The sequence below is a fragment of the Cucurbita maxima genome, unplaced genomic scaffold (genome assembly GCF_002738345.1).
Source record: "Cucurbita maxima cultivar Rimu unplaced genomic scaffold, Cmax_1.0 Cma_Scf00074, whole genome shotgun sequence".
Lineage (NCBI taxonomy): Eukaryota > Viridiplantae > Streptophyta > Magnoliopsida > Cucurbitales > Cucurbitaceae > Cucurbita > Cucurbita maxima.
Genome location: NW_019272090.1, coordinates 211,008 through 221,410, shown reverse-complemented (window position 1 = coordinate 221,410; position 10,403 = coordinate 211,008). Strand labels below are relative to the sequence as shown.

At 35.7% G+C, this 10,403-nt stretch overlaps 1 long non-coding RNA gene across 1 annotated transcript in view; it reads right to left on the bottom strand.

Moving 5' to 3' along the window:
• LOC111472487 overlaps positions 1–7,712 on the bottom strand; it is a 114,617-nt gene extending 106,905 nt beyond the window's left edge. Inside the window, exon 1 of the long non-coding RNA XR_002715424.1 lies at positions 7,666–7,712. This is a non-coding gene — a long non-coding RNA (uncharacterized LOC111472487). The remainder of the gene's footprint in view (positions 1–7,665) is intronic.
• Between the last annotated feature and the right edge of the window lie 2,691 nt (positions 7,713–10,403).

The window sequence follows — 10,403 nt, the reverse complement described above, 5'->3', positions numbered from 1 at the left end:
AAAAAAAAAAAAAAAAAAAAAAATCAACCTTTACATTCTTGATCTAGTACCAAAAAGCCTAACTTTGAGTGTTAAACACGAGTGTCCTTGAGTGAAATTTTGGTGAGAAGTGTGGAGAGGTCCCTATCACTGATAACAAAATGTCACATAATGGAGGAGTACCACCAGTATTATATCTTAATACAATCATTCTTCAAGCAATTCAAGGTATGATGGAAATGATGATGGAAGATCGACAAAAAAGAAGGGCGCAACAACAAAGACAAGAAAGAGCATTACAAGAAGATGAAGGTATAGTAGTACAAGAAAGACAACTTGTTTGTTGATACTCTAACCACTTAAGCTATTCAACTTGTTTGTTGATAGGTTGGCTCCTCCACATTGACATACACCGATGGCTTCAACCCGACTCTGATACCACTTGTTGACTCTGGCAATTTGGAGGACAATGTCGACAAAAAATTGGCCGAAGGTTTCTTTCGAAAGAAAAAATTAGCAGAAGTAAAAGGAGAGAGGGAGAGAGATTTGCTGAGATTTTGAAGACTCGATATCTTAATTTTTCTCTAGTTGAATGGTTTAAATAACCAATCTAATTACAATAATAGAAAAACTAATTATACAAAAATAGAAATTTGGACGAAGACTTCGCCTAAAAGCCAAAGAATGACACCTATAATTATGCTCTTCCATTGCGTGAATTGAGATGTTTAGAGAAACCTAACTAAATAAGGAACATGACTTTTATTTAACATTAGTCCCTCCCCATCCAAAACCATACAAACTTCCATGGTTGACAAAGAAAGAAGAAATTAAGGTGAACTCCCAAGTTCTTATTTCTTTACTCTTGGAAGATATAAAGATGAAGTCCTTTGTGATGTCGTACCAATGCATGCGGAGGACATCTTGTTCGGCCGACCTTGGCAATATGATAGAAAGGTAACATTTGATAGTTTGATGAACAAGTATACTTTTATTTTGTGTCGGAATAAATTTACTTTACTTCCATTGTCTCCATATGAAGTACATTATGACCAATTGAAATTAGAGAAGAAAACAAAACAATATGAAAAACAAGATTGAATAGAAGAAACTAAGGTAAAAGAGAGAGATAAGAGTGAAAAAAAAAGGACAAAAGTGAGGGGCAAAGGAGGAGTGATAACAAAGAAAGAAAAAAAAAGTGATTTTAAGTAAAAGAGAGAAAATGTGAGTTTGGTTATAAGAAAGAAGAAATGAGGAATATGTTAGCCCAAGAACTAAAATTTGTACTTATGTGCAAATAAATGTGTTTAGCAATAGAACCAAAAATTGATGATGCTTTTCCAAGTGCTTTTAAGTCTCTTTTGTAGGAATTCAATGACATATTTCCACATAAAGATGCATGTACGGGGTTAGCTCTAAGAGGGATTGAACATCAAATTGACTTCGTACCTGGGGCAACTCTTCCAAATATGGCTGCTTATAGGACCAATCCCACCGAGACTAAGGAGATTAAGAGACAAGTGGAAGAACTCATGGATAAAGGATATGTTAGAGAAAGCATGAGTCCTTGTTTGGTTCCTGTGATTTATGTACCCAAGAAAGATGGCACGTAGAGGATGTGTGTTGATTGTCGAGCCATCAACAAGATAACGGTAAAGTATCGACACCCTATTCCTATATTGGATGACATGTTGGATGAATTATATGGTGCTAATCTGTTTTCAAAAATAGATCTTAAAAGTGGTTATCATCAAATTCGAATGAATGTGGGAGATGAGTGGAAAACGACTTTCAAAACAAAGTTTGGGCTTTATGAGTGGCTCGTTATGCTGTTTGGCCTTACAAATGCACCAAGTACTTTTATGAGGCTAATGAATCATGTTTTGAGAGACTATATTGAAAATTTTGTTGTTGTATACTTTGATGATAACCTTGTTTACTCAAAAAGCTTAAATGATCATATTTTGAACGTTAAGAAAATTTTGTTTAAACTTAGAGAAGAGATGCTTTGTGCCAACTTCAAAAAGTGCAGTTTTTGTCTAGACCAAGTCAACTTCCTAGGGTTCTTACTTGGAAAGAATGAAGTACAAGTTGATGAAGAAGAGGTAAAAGCTATTAGAGAATGGCCAACACCCACAAATGCAATCGAGGTAAGATCTTTTCATGGTTTGGCTAGTTTCTATAGGAGATTCATTAAGTCAGTAGCATAGCATCACCATTGAATGAACTTGTTAAAAAGCATGTGAAATTTGAATGGAAAGAAAAACAATAGAATGCATTCAATGACCTGAAAGATAAATTAACCAATGCACCTTGTCTTGCTTTACGATAAATCTTTTGAAATTGAATGTGATGCAAGTGGGATAGACATAGGAGCTGTTTTAATGCAGGAAAAAAGGCCAATCATGTTCTTTAGTGAAAAGCTTAATGGAGCACAACTCAACTATCCGACTTATGACAAAGAATTATATGCATTTGTTGTTGGGTTTTATGTCCTAAAACTCATAATTTGTAAACAAAAATATATTCTATTTTCAATAAAGTTATTATTGTTGTTTATTCAGTAAATATTGTTATTGAATAAAGTGAACTTTACGATTATTAATCTAAATCCAATAAACTAAGAACACTCTGACTATAGTATGATTACTTGAACTATATGTTGAGACATAAGAGCGGATCAAGTTCAAGTATATAGTCAAAATGATCTATAGTACAGGGATAAGGCTGAGTACCTTATCCTGGGGACACTATGGATGCGGCCCACTTTTGTATATGACATAAACAATGTGATCACTAAATTGTACATGCGAAGACATGTGAGTGGGGGCGTCCTATGCAATGAGTATTGCATAAGATCGGACCATGAAGAAAATCACTCTCACTTTATAATGTCGCTTACTACTGAGACTGATTTTCTTTTCATTCGATGACCTAGGTAACTCGATCTTAATCTTGAACTAATCATGAACTCCTGTTTATTCGGAATTATCCTTAGATTTGCATGGGTGAGAGTGGCTTAAGTTCGCCGACTCAATAGGCCTCCCATTTCAGGGGTAAGACTAGGTAAATGGCTGGGGACGTGGGGTGCAAGATGCAATTCACTCCTACCCACTTTTAGGGGATAGAAGAGAGGTAGTTCTCTTAAGTACTGACTCTAGGTCTTGAACAAGGGGCCCCACCCTCTCATTGGCCTGAGAGGGATTCGGTTTACTGGTTGGACCACAAATCAATTGTTCATTAGAGGATCCTTCTAGTTACGAACAACCTGTGAAGGATCGACTTACTAATCATGGTTATATCAAATGGACAGAAATATATCTATAGTGAGGGGAGTGCAACTACTAGGCTATAGTGAAATGTCTTAGTAGTTAACGAATGTTGGTTAACAAGGTTAATGAGTTTAACCGGTTAATCTTGGATCGTTGGAGCCCATGATCTATAGGTCCATTAGATTCCTCTACTAGCACATATCGGACTAAACCATAGAACAGTGTGACGAGTGAGTTCGAAGTGTTCGAATTCAAATTAGGGAGAATGCGCTACATATATACGATATATTTAACCGCATTTTTGTTTTATTTACGAATTAAACAAAAAGATAGAATCTGAGATATTTAAATAAGATTTAAATATCTTAACAAATATGTGTCGGAATTAATTGGGATTGCCATTTGAATTAATGTTAAATATTAATTAAATAGTTTAATTAATCATTTAATATTACTTTAATTTGAAATTAATAATTCAAATTATTGACTTCATTTAATGAAAAAATCCATGTTAGTGGAATTTTGAGGCGTCAAAATTTCATTTAACCAAACTTGCATTCTTGCCAAAATAAACCCCACAAATTTGAGTGGAATTTTGAGTGTCAAAATTTGGTTAAAACAAGCATACATGCTTTCCACATACTCCCAAACTTTTGAGTGAAATTTTGAATGTCAAAATTTGGTGATTTCAAATTTGCATGAACATGCAAACATGACTCTATAAATAGAGTGATCATGGTACCTCGAAGGTTGGCTTTTGAAAAAAACCTTAAGAAAAACCTCTCACAAACTCTCTCTTCATATATACTAAATCCCTCCCAAGTTTAGTCACTCACCGGATTCCACAATCTCGTTCTAAGGCCGGAGAATAGTGAAGAGAAGACACTAGTGGTGGTTCGAAACCGTTCGTGAGGAAAAAGACACTTGAGCAACAAAAGATTAGTATTCAAACTCATTGAGTTTTAATACTTTTGAACATGCTAGCTAATTTACTATAATTGATGTACTTAGAGTGCCTAAGATCCAAATTGCTTCTGCATGTGTTATATTAACACCATCACTTGTGAGGGCTTTGCAAGTTTGGCAACATTATTTGAGGCCAAAAGAGTTTGTTATTCATACGAACCATGAAAGTTTGAAGCACCTCAAAAGCCAAACAAAGCTAAATAGGAGACATGCTAAATGGGTGGAATTCATTGAGACATTTCCTTATGTAATCCATTACAAAAAGGGAAAGGATAACGTGGTTGCAGATGCATTATCAAGAAGCTTCTTCAAGAGCCGAATACATAGAAAAAATTCACAAAGACAAAAGAAAGAATTGAAAACAAAAATAATAAAACTAGTCACGTGCAAGAACCAAGGAAGAAAGAACTTGATTTTTAAACAAGGTGACTGAGTTTGGGTTCATCTATGAAAGAAAAGGTTTCCAATTCAGAGAAAGGCTAAACTTCAACCAAGAGGAGATGGTCCTTTTCAAGTACTAGAGCGGATCAATGACAATGCAAACAAGCTAGATCTCAGAGGTGATGATAAGGCTACCCTAATCCTCAGCCCAACGATCCAAGCTTTTGTTTCAGCAAGAACCCTTGAATCAAAGTAATTAACACGTCCTTATTCGAATTTGGATCAACCAAAAGATAAAACCAGAATTAGATTACCTCTTACGATCAAAAATCTAGAAACAAGATTTGGAACCTTGTTCTAAATTGAGTCACTCCACAATCTAACTTGATCAAGGCTTGATTGAATAGCTCGGATGCAATTCTACCACAAGAATTGTTTCAAACTTAGAAATGGCAAAATTGATGCTCGAATTTCTAAGAAAACATCTCAATTCGAGAACTTAATATCATTCATTCACCAATCTGATTTTTACATAACATATTGTGGGTATTTATAGTCTCCCGACAAAAGACGTTTGTGGCCGGGATTCAATCCCGATCCCCTTTAATCTCCATAAAAGACAAAGTCAATTTTGACCATTTGGCCATTGCAAAATGAAAAGGATAAAAACAATAAAATCTTCAAATAACCGTTCATATGTTTTAGTGGTTAAAGAGACAAGCTTGAAATCTATTGGGCTTCACTCGTGTAGTTTCAAACAAACAATTCTTTAGTTTTTCACTAAAATACATTACGGATTTTCCATCTATTATCAAAACAGCACCTATGCCCAAATCACTAGCATCACACTCAATTTCAAATGTTTTCTGAAAGTTAGGCAAGACAAGTAATAGTGCATTGGTTAATTTATTCTTAAGCTCATTGAATGCATTCTCTTGTATATCTACCCATTTAAAAACAACATTCTTTTTCACTAAGTCATTCAATGGTGCAGCTATGGTGCTAAAATCTTTAATAAATCTCCTATAGAAGCTAGCTAACCCATGAAAACTACAAACTTCACTTGCATTTTTTGGTGTTGGCCCATCCTTGATTGCTTTAACTTTCTCTTCATCTACTTCTACTCCATTTTTACCAATTATGAAGCCAAGAAAGTTAACTTTTTCCATGCAAAAATTACACTTATTAAAATTAACATAAAGTTTCTCTTTTCTATGTGTAATCAAAACTAACTTAACATGCTCCACATGCATTGCAAATCTTTGAATAAATTAAAATATTATCAAAATACACAACAACATGCTTTCCTAAATATTCTCTCAAAACATGATTCGTTAAGCACATAAATGTACTAGGAGCATTAGTTAACCCAAAAGGCATAACAAACCATTCATACAATCCAAGCTTGAACTCGGTTTTCCATTCGTCTCCTACATGCATTCTAATTTGATGATATCCAGATTTCAAGTCAATCTTTGTAAATAAACATGAACCATGCAATTCATCAAGCATATCGTCTAGTCTAGGAATAGGATGTTGATACTTTACCGTGATTTTGTTGATGGCTCTACAATTCACGCACATGCGCCACGTTCCATCTTTCTTCGACACCAATAAGACTGGTACAGAACATGGACTCAAACTCTCTCGTATATAGCCGTTCTCCATGAGCTCCTCTACTTGCCTTTGAATTTCTTTAGTCTCAGTTGGGTTGGCTCTATAAGTTGGCCTATTAGGAATGACTGCCCCTGGAATGAAGTCTATTTTATGTTCAATACCTCTAATGGGAGGTAGTCCTTTAGGGACTTCATCTTAGAATACATATCAAATTCCCTTAAAAGAGATTGAAACATACTAGGCAAAGACAAATTGTTATCGTTAGAGACCAAACATCCTTCCTTGTACACAAGTACAAAGATGATTTTTGTGAGAACATTGCCCTCCTAACCTCTCCAACTCTGGCCAAACAACTCACATTCTTTTCTTTTTTTTCAATTTCATTCTTTTTTTCACTATGTTTTTCTCTATTTTTTCACTCAACTCTTTTTCCTCGAACTCTTTCTTTTTTTTCTTCCAACTATTGATCAGCAGAGACATTTGTAGAACTCAAACGTACAAGAGTGGATTTTCTACCATCTTTTACAAAAGAATACCTATTCAAATAGCCATCATACATAACCCTCCGGTCAAATTTCCATAGTCAGCCAAGTAATATGTCTCCAGCATGCATTGGTAAAACATCAGAAAGAACTTCATCTTTATATTTTCTCAAAGTAAAAGAAATTAAAGCTTGAGAAGTTACCTTCATTGTTCCACTGTCATTGAGCCATTGAACTTGTAAGGTTTAGGATGGTGTTAGGTTGGAATTAGCAACCTTTTGATCAGCATGGTATTTACGACATTGGTGCAGCTTCCACTATCAATTACAAGACTACAAGGAGTCTCCTTGACTAAGCACCTTGTGTGAAATAGGTTGTCTCTTTGATCATCAACATCATTCTCTGTAACTTGAGTTTTAAGAAGTCTTCTGATAACAAGTACCAAATGACTCCTATCTTCCAGTTCCTCCTCATTCTCCTAGATTTCTTCTTCAACTAGCTCATCCTGGTCACTTTCCTTAACATTTCCAACATTTGATATCTCTATTTCTTTCTCGAATCTCCTTATATTCCTCTGCTTTCTCTTTACCCTTAGAGGTCTCAGCTTTATTCTGTTTGTCAAGATCATACTTGCCTCCAACTTTGAAATCTATCTTTTCAATATTTTCATTCTTTTTCCAAGTGTTGAAAGTAGTAGACTTTGAAATACCATACCTCTTAGAGTTCTCCTTCTCCCAAGCTAGTTGCCCTTCGATTTTGACAATAAGGTGTAACAATTCTTGCATATCAAAGTACGCTTGCCTATCCACTTGATGAGCAAGTTGTCGGTTTAACCCACTAAGGAATCTAGCCATTGCATCTTCCTCATCTTCATCAATACATGCTCTATTCATAAGGGTCTCCATTTCTTTGTAATATTCTTCAACACTTTTAGATCCCTGTTGTACAATATAGAGTTTTTGCTTGACTACTCGAGAATAATGCTTAGGAATGTACCTTTTTCTCATTAATGTCTTCAATTCCTCCCACGTTTCAATTGGTTCTTCATAATTTATCCTCCACTTTAATTCTAAAGATGTCCACCATACAATGACGTAATCACAAAATTCAGCCACAGCAAGCTTCAACTTTTTTTTTTCACTGAAATTGTTGCAATCGGAGACATGCTCAATTTTGTTCTCATATTGCAAATACTCCTCTAGATCAGATCTCCCATAGAAAGTTGGAATTTTTAGCTTTACTCCCCCGACTCCTTTTTCTTTTTCTCTCTCATACTGGTACTCCCTCTCAATTCTTTTTTGTGCTAAAATTTCTCTACCCCTTCTTCTGACTCTTCCTCTCCCTTGACCAACATCTCTCCCTCCCCTAGGACTATGTCTCGCTAAAAGGGTGACATTGTCATCTTCTTCATTTTCAACTCCTTCATTCAAGAGTACTTCCCTCCCTTGAAGATTACCTAAAGCTATTTCAATTCGCTTCATCCGGTCTGTCAATGTACTATAACTTGATCCAAACGAGTAATTGTTCTGACCTGTGCTTCTCTCCACCTAGCCTTATTGATCTCCCCTCCATTTCCTCCGTTTTGGTTCATGATTGTACAAATAGTAGTGGAATATGTTTAGGACCTCACACACTCAACTCACTGATTTTACACTCAGGGACACTCGTATTTATACACACAAAGGTAGGCTGTTTGGGAAAGTGACTAAATTATGATCAAGGTAGGCTAATATATAGGTAAAGCAATTCTGATAGTAGCAAACTATTCAAGGCAATCAAGATAAGTTAATTATGAAATAACAACAATAAAACAAGACGCGAACAAACAAATAAGGGACACGAAGATATTTTTGAATAGAATTGCACACTGAAAAATAAAAATAAAAATTCCAAAAAGAAAGGACGTGAAGATTTTAAGAACAATCTAACTCTCCTTTTTACAGAATTCGGGAAATTTAGAATTTGTCTTCAAGCGTAGATTATGAGAAAAAAAAATATCAAACACAACGGTTCTAGATTTAGATGGATGAAGAAAAAGATGTGAATCGAAGCTTGTTTGATCTTCAAATAAACATGCAAATGATCTAAAAAAATGATAAAGATCGTTTATAATACAATCGTAAGAACAAATATGATAAGATTTATTTTTTCAAGATCTAAATGTGATCTTTAGGAAGAAAATGAGAACAAAGTGAAATGTTGATGAATAATGGCGGAAATAACAACAAGAAAATAAATGGACATATTTAACGAAAAGATAAACAATAGCAGAAATGAAAAATAAAATCAATTCTAGAGTCGGCCACAAAGATGTAAAACTACGCTCTGATACCAAATTGATAAGGCAACCATAATCTTCAGCCCAACAATATAAGCTTTTGTTTTAGCAAGAACCCTTGAATCAAAGTAATTAACACCTACTTATAAATTTGGATCAACCAAGAGATAAGGCTAGAATTAGATTACCTGATCGAAAATCTAGAAGCAAAATTTGAAACCATTTTCTAAATTGAGTCACTCCACAATCTAACTTGATCAAGGCTTGATTGAATGGCTCGGATGCAATTCTACCACAAGAATTGCTTCAAACTTAGAAATGACAAAATTGATGCTCGGATTTCTAAGGAAAACGTCTCAATTTGAGATCTTAATTTCATTCATTTACCTATCTGATTTTTACATAACATATTGTGGGTATTTATAGTCTCCCGACAAAAGACGTTTGTGGTCGGGATTCAATCCCGGTCACCTTTAATCTCCACAAAAGACAAAGTCAATTTTGACCATTTGTCCATTGCAAAATGAAAAGGAAAAAATAATAAAATCTTCCAACAAATGTTGATGTGTTTGAGTGCCCAAGGAGACAAATGTGAAATTTATTGTGCTTTATTTGTGTAGGTTCAAACCCTGTTGTTGACATTTTAAAAGTTTTCCAACTTCATCTGTGCTCATTTGTTGAATCTTCTCTGCCTTGGATCGTGTAATAGGTCTCTAGGTGGTGGTGTCGTCCTGATGTCGGAGTCTCTAGGGTGGTGGTTGGAACTTCGTGAGTCCGGCCTCAATAGGGCGTTTCTTTCCTATGAATGTCATTGGCTCCAAGTTTTTCCCCTCCGAGGGTTCCTTTAGGGTCTTGGCCGTCCTTAGGGCCTCCTCGTAAGTTTTCGGGTTAAATGCCTCCAACATGCGGCGGGCCTTCGGGTTCAACCCCAACACACCGCATGGCCTTCGGGTTCAACCCTAACACAAATTTCTCCGTTTGTTTTTCTTCGGTGTCTGCTAGTGACGATGCAAACCTCCTTAATCTCATGAATTCCTAATCATACTAATCCACCGTGCATTCTCCTTGGGTCAAGTGGTTAAATTCTTGTTATTTCTTTATACAGGTTTCCTTCGGATAGTAATATTTCAGGAAGGTTTCCCACGTTGTGATCCTCTCTCCCAGGTTGATACTCTGTTTATTACTCGCCCACCACACTTCTACGTCTTTTTACAGTACATATGCTGCACACGCTACTTTATGTTCAACAGAGCATCTCATTGATTCAAAGATCGTTTCCATGTTTGCGATCCACATTTGAGCTGCTGTGGGATCTTCCTTTGAATCAACAAATGGATGGGGGTTATATCGTCTGAAATCTTTTAACCAACTCGCCCCCCTGGCTGGTTACGGGTTTCTGGTCGGTTATGTGGCTATCACATCCACCGG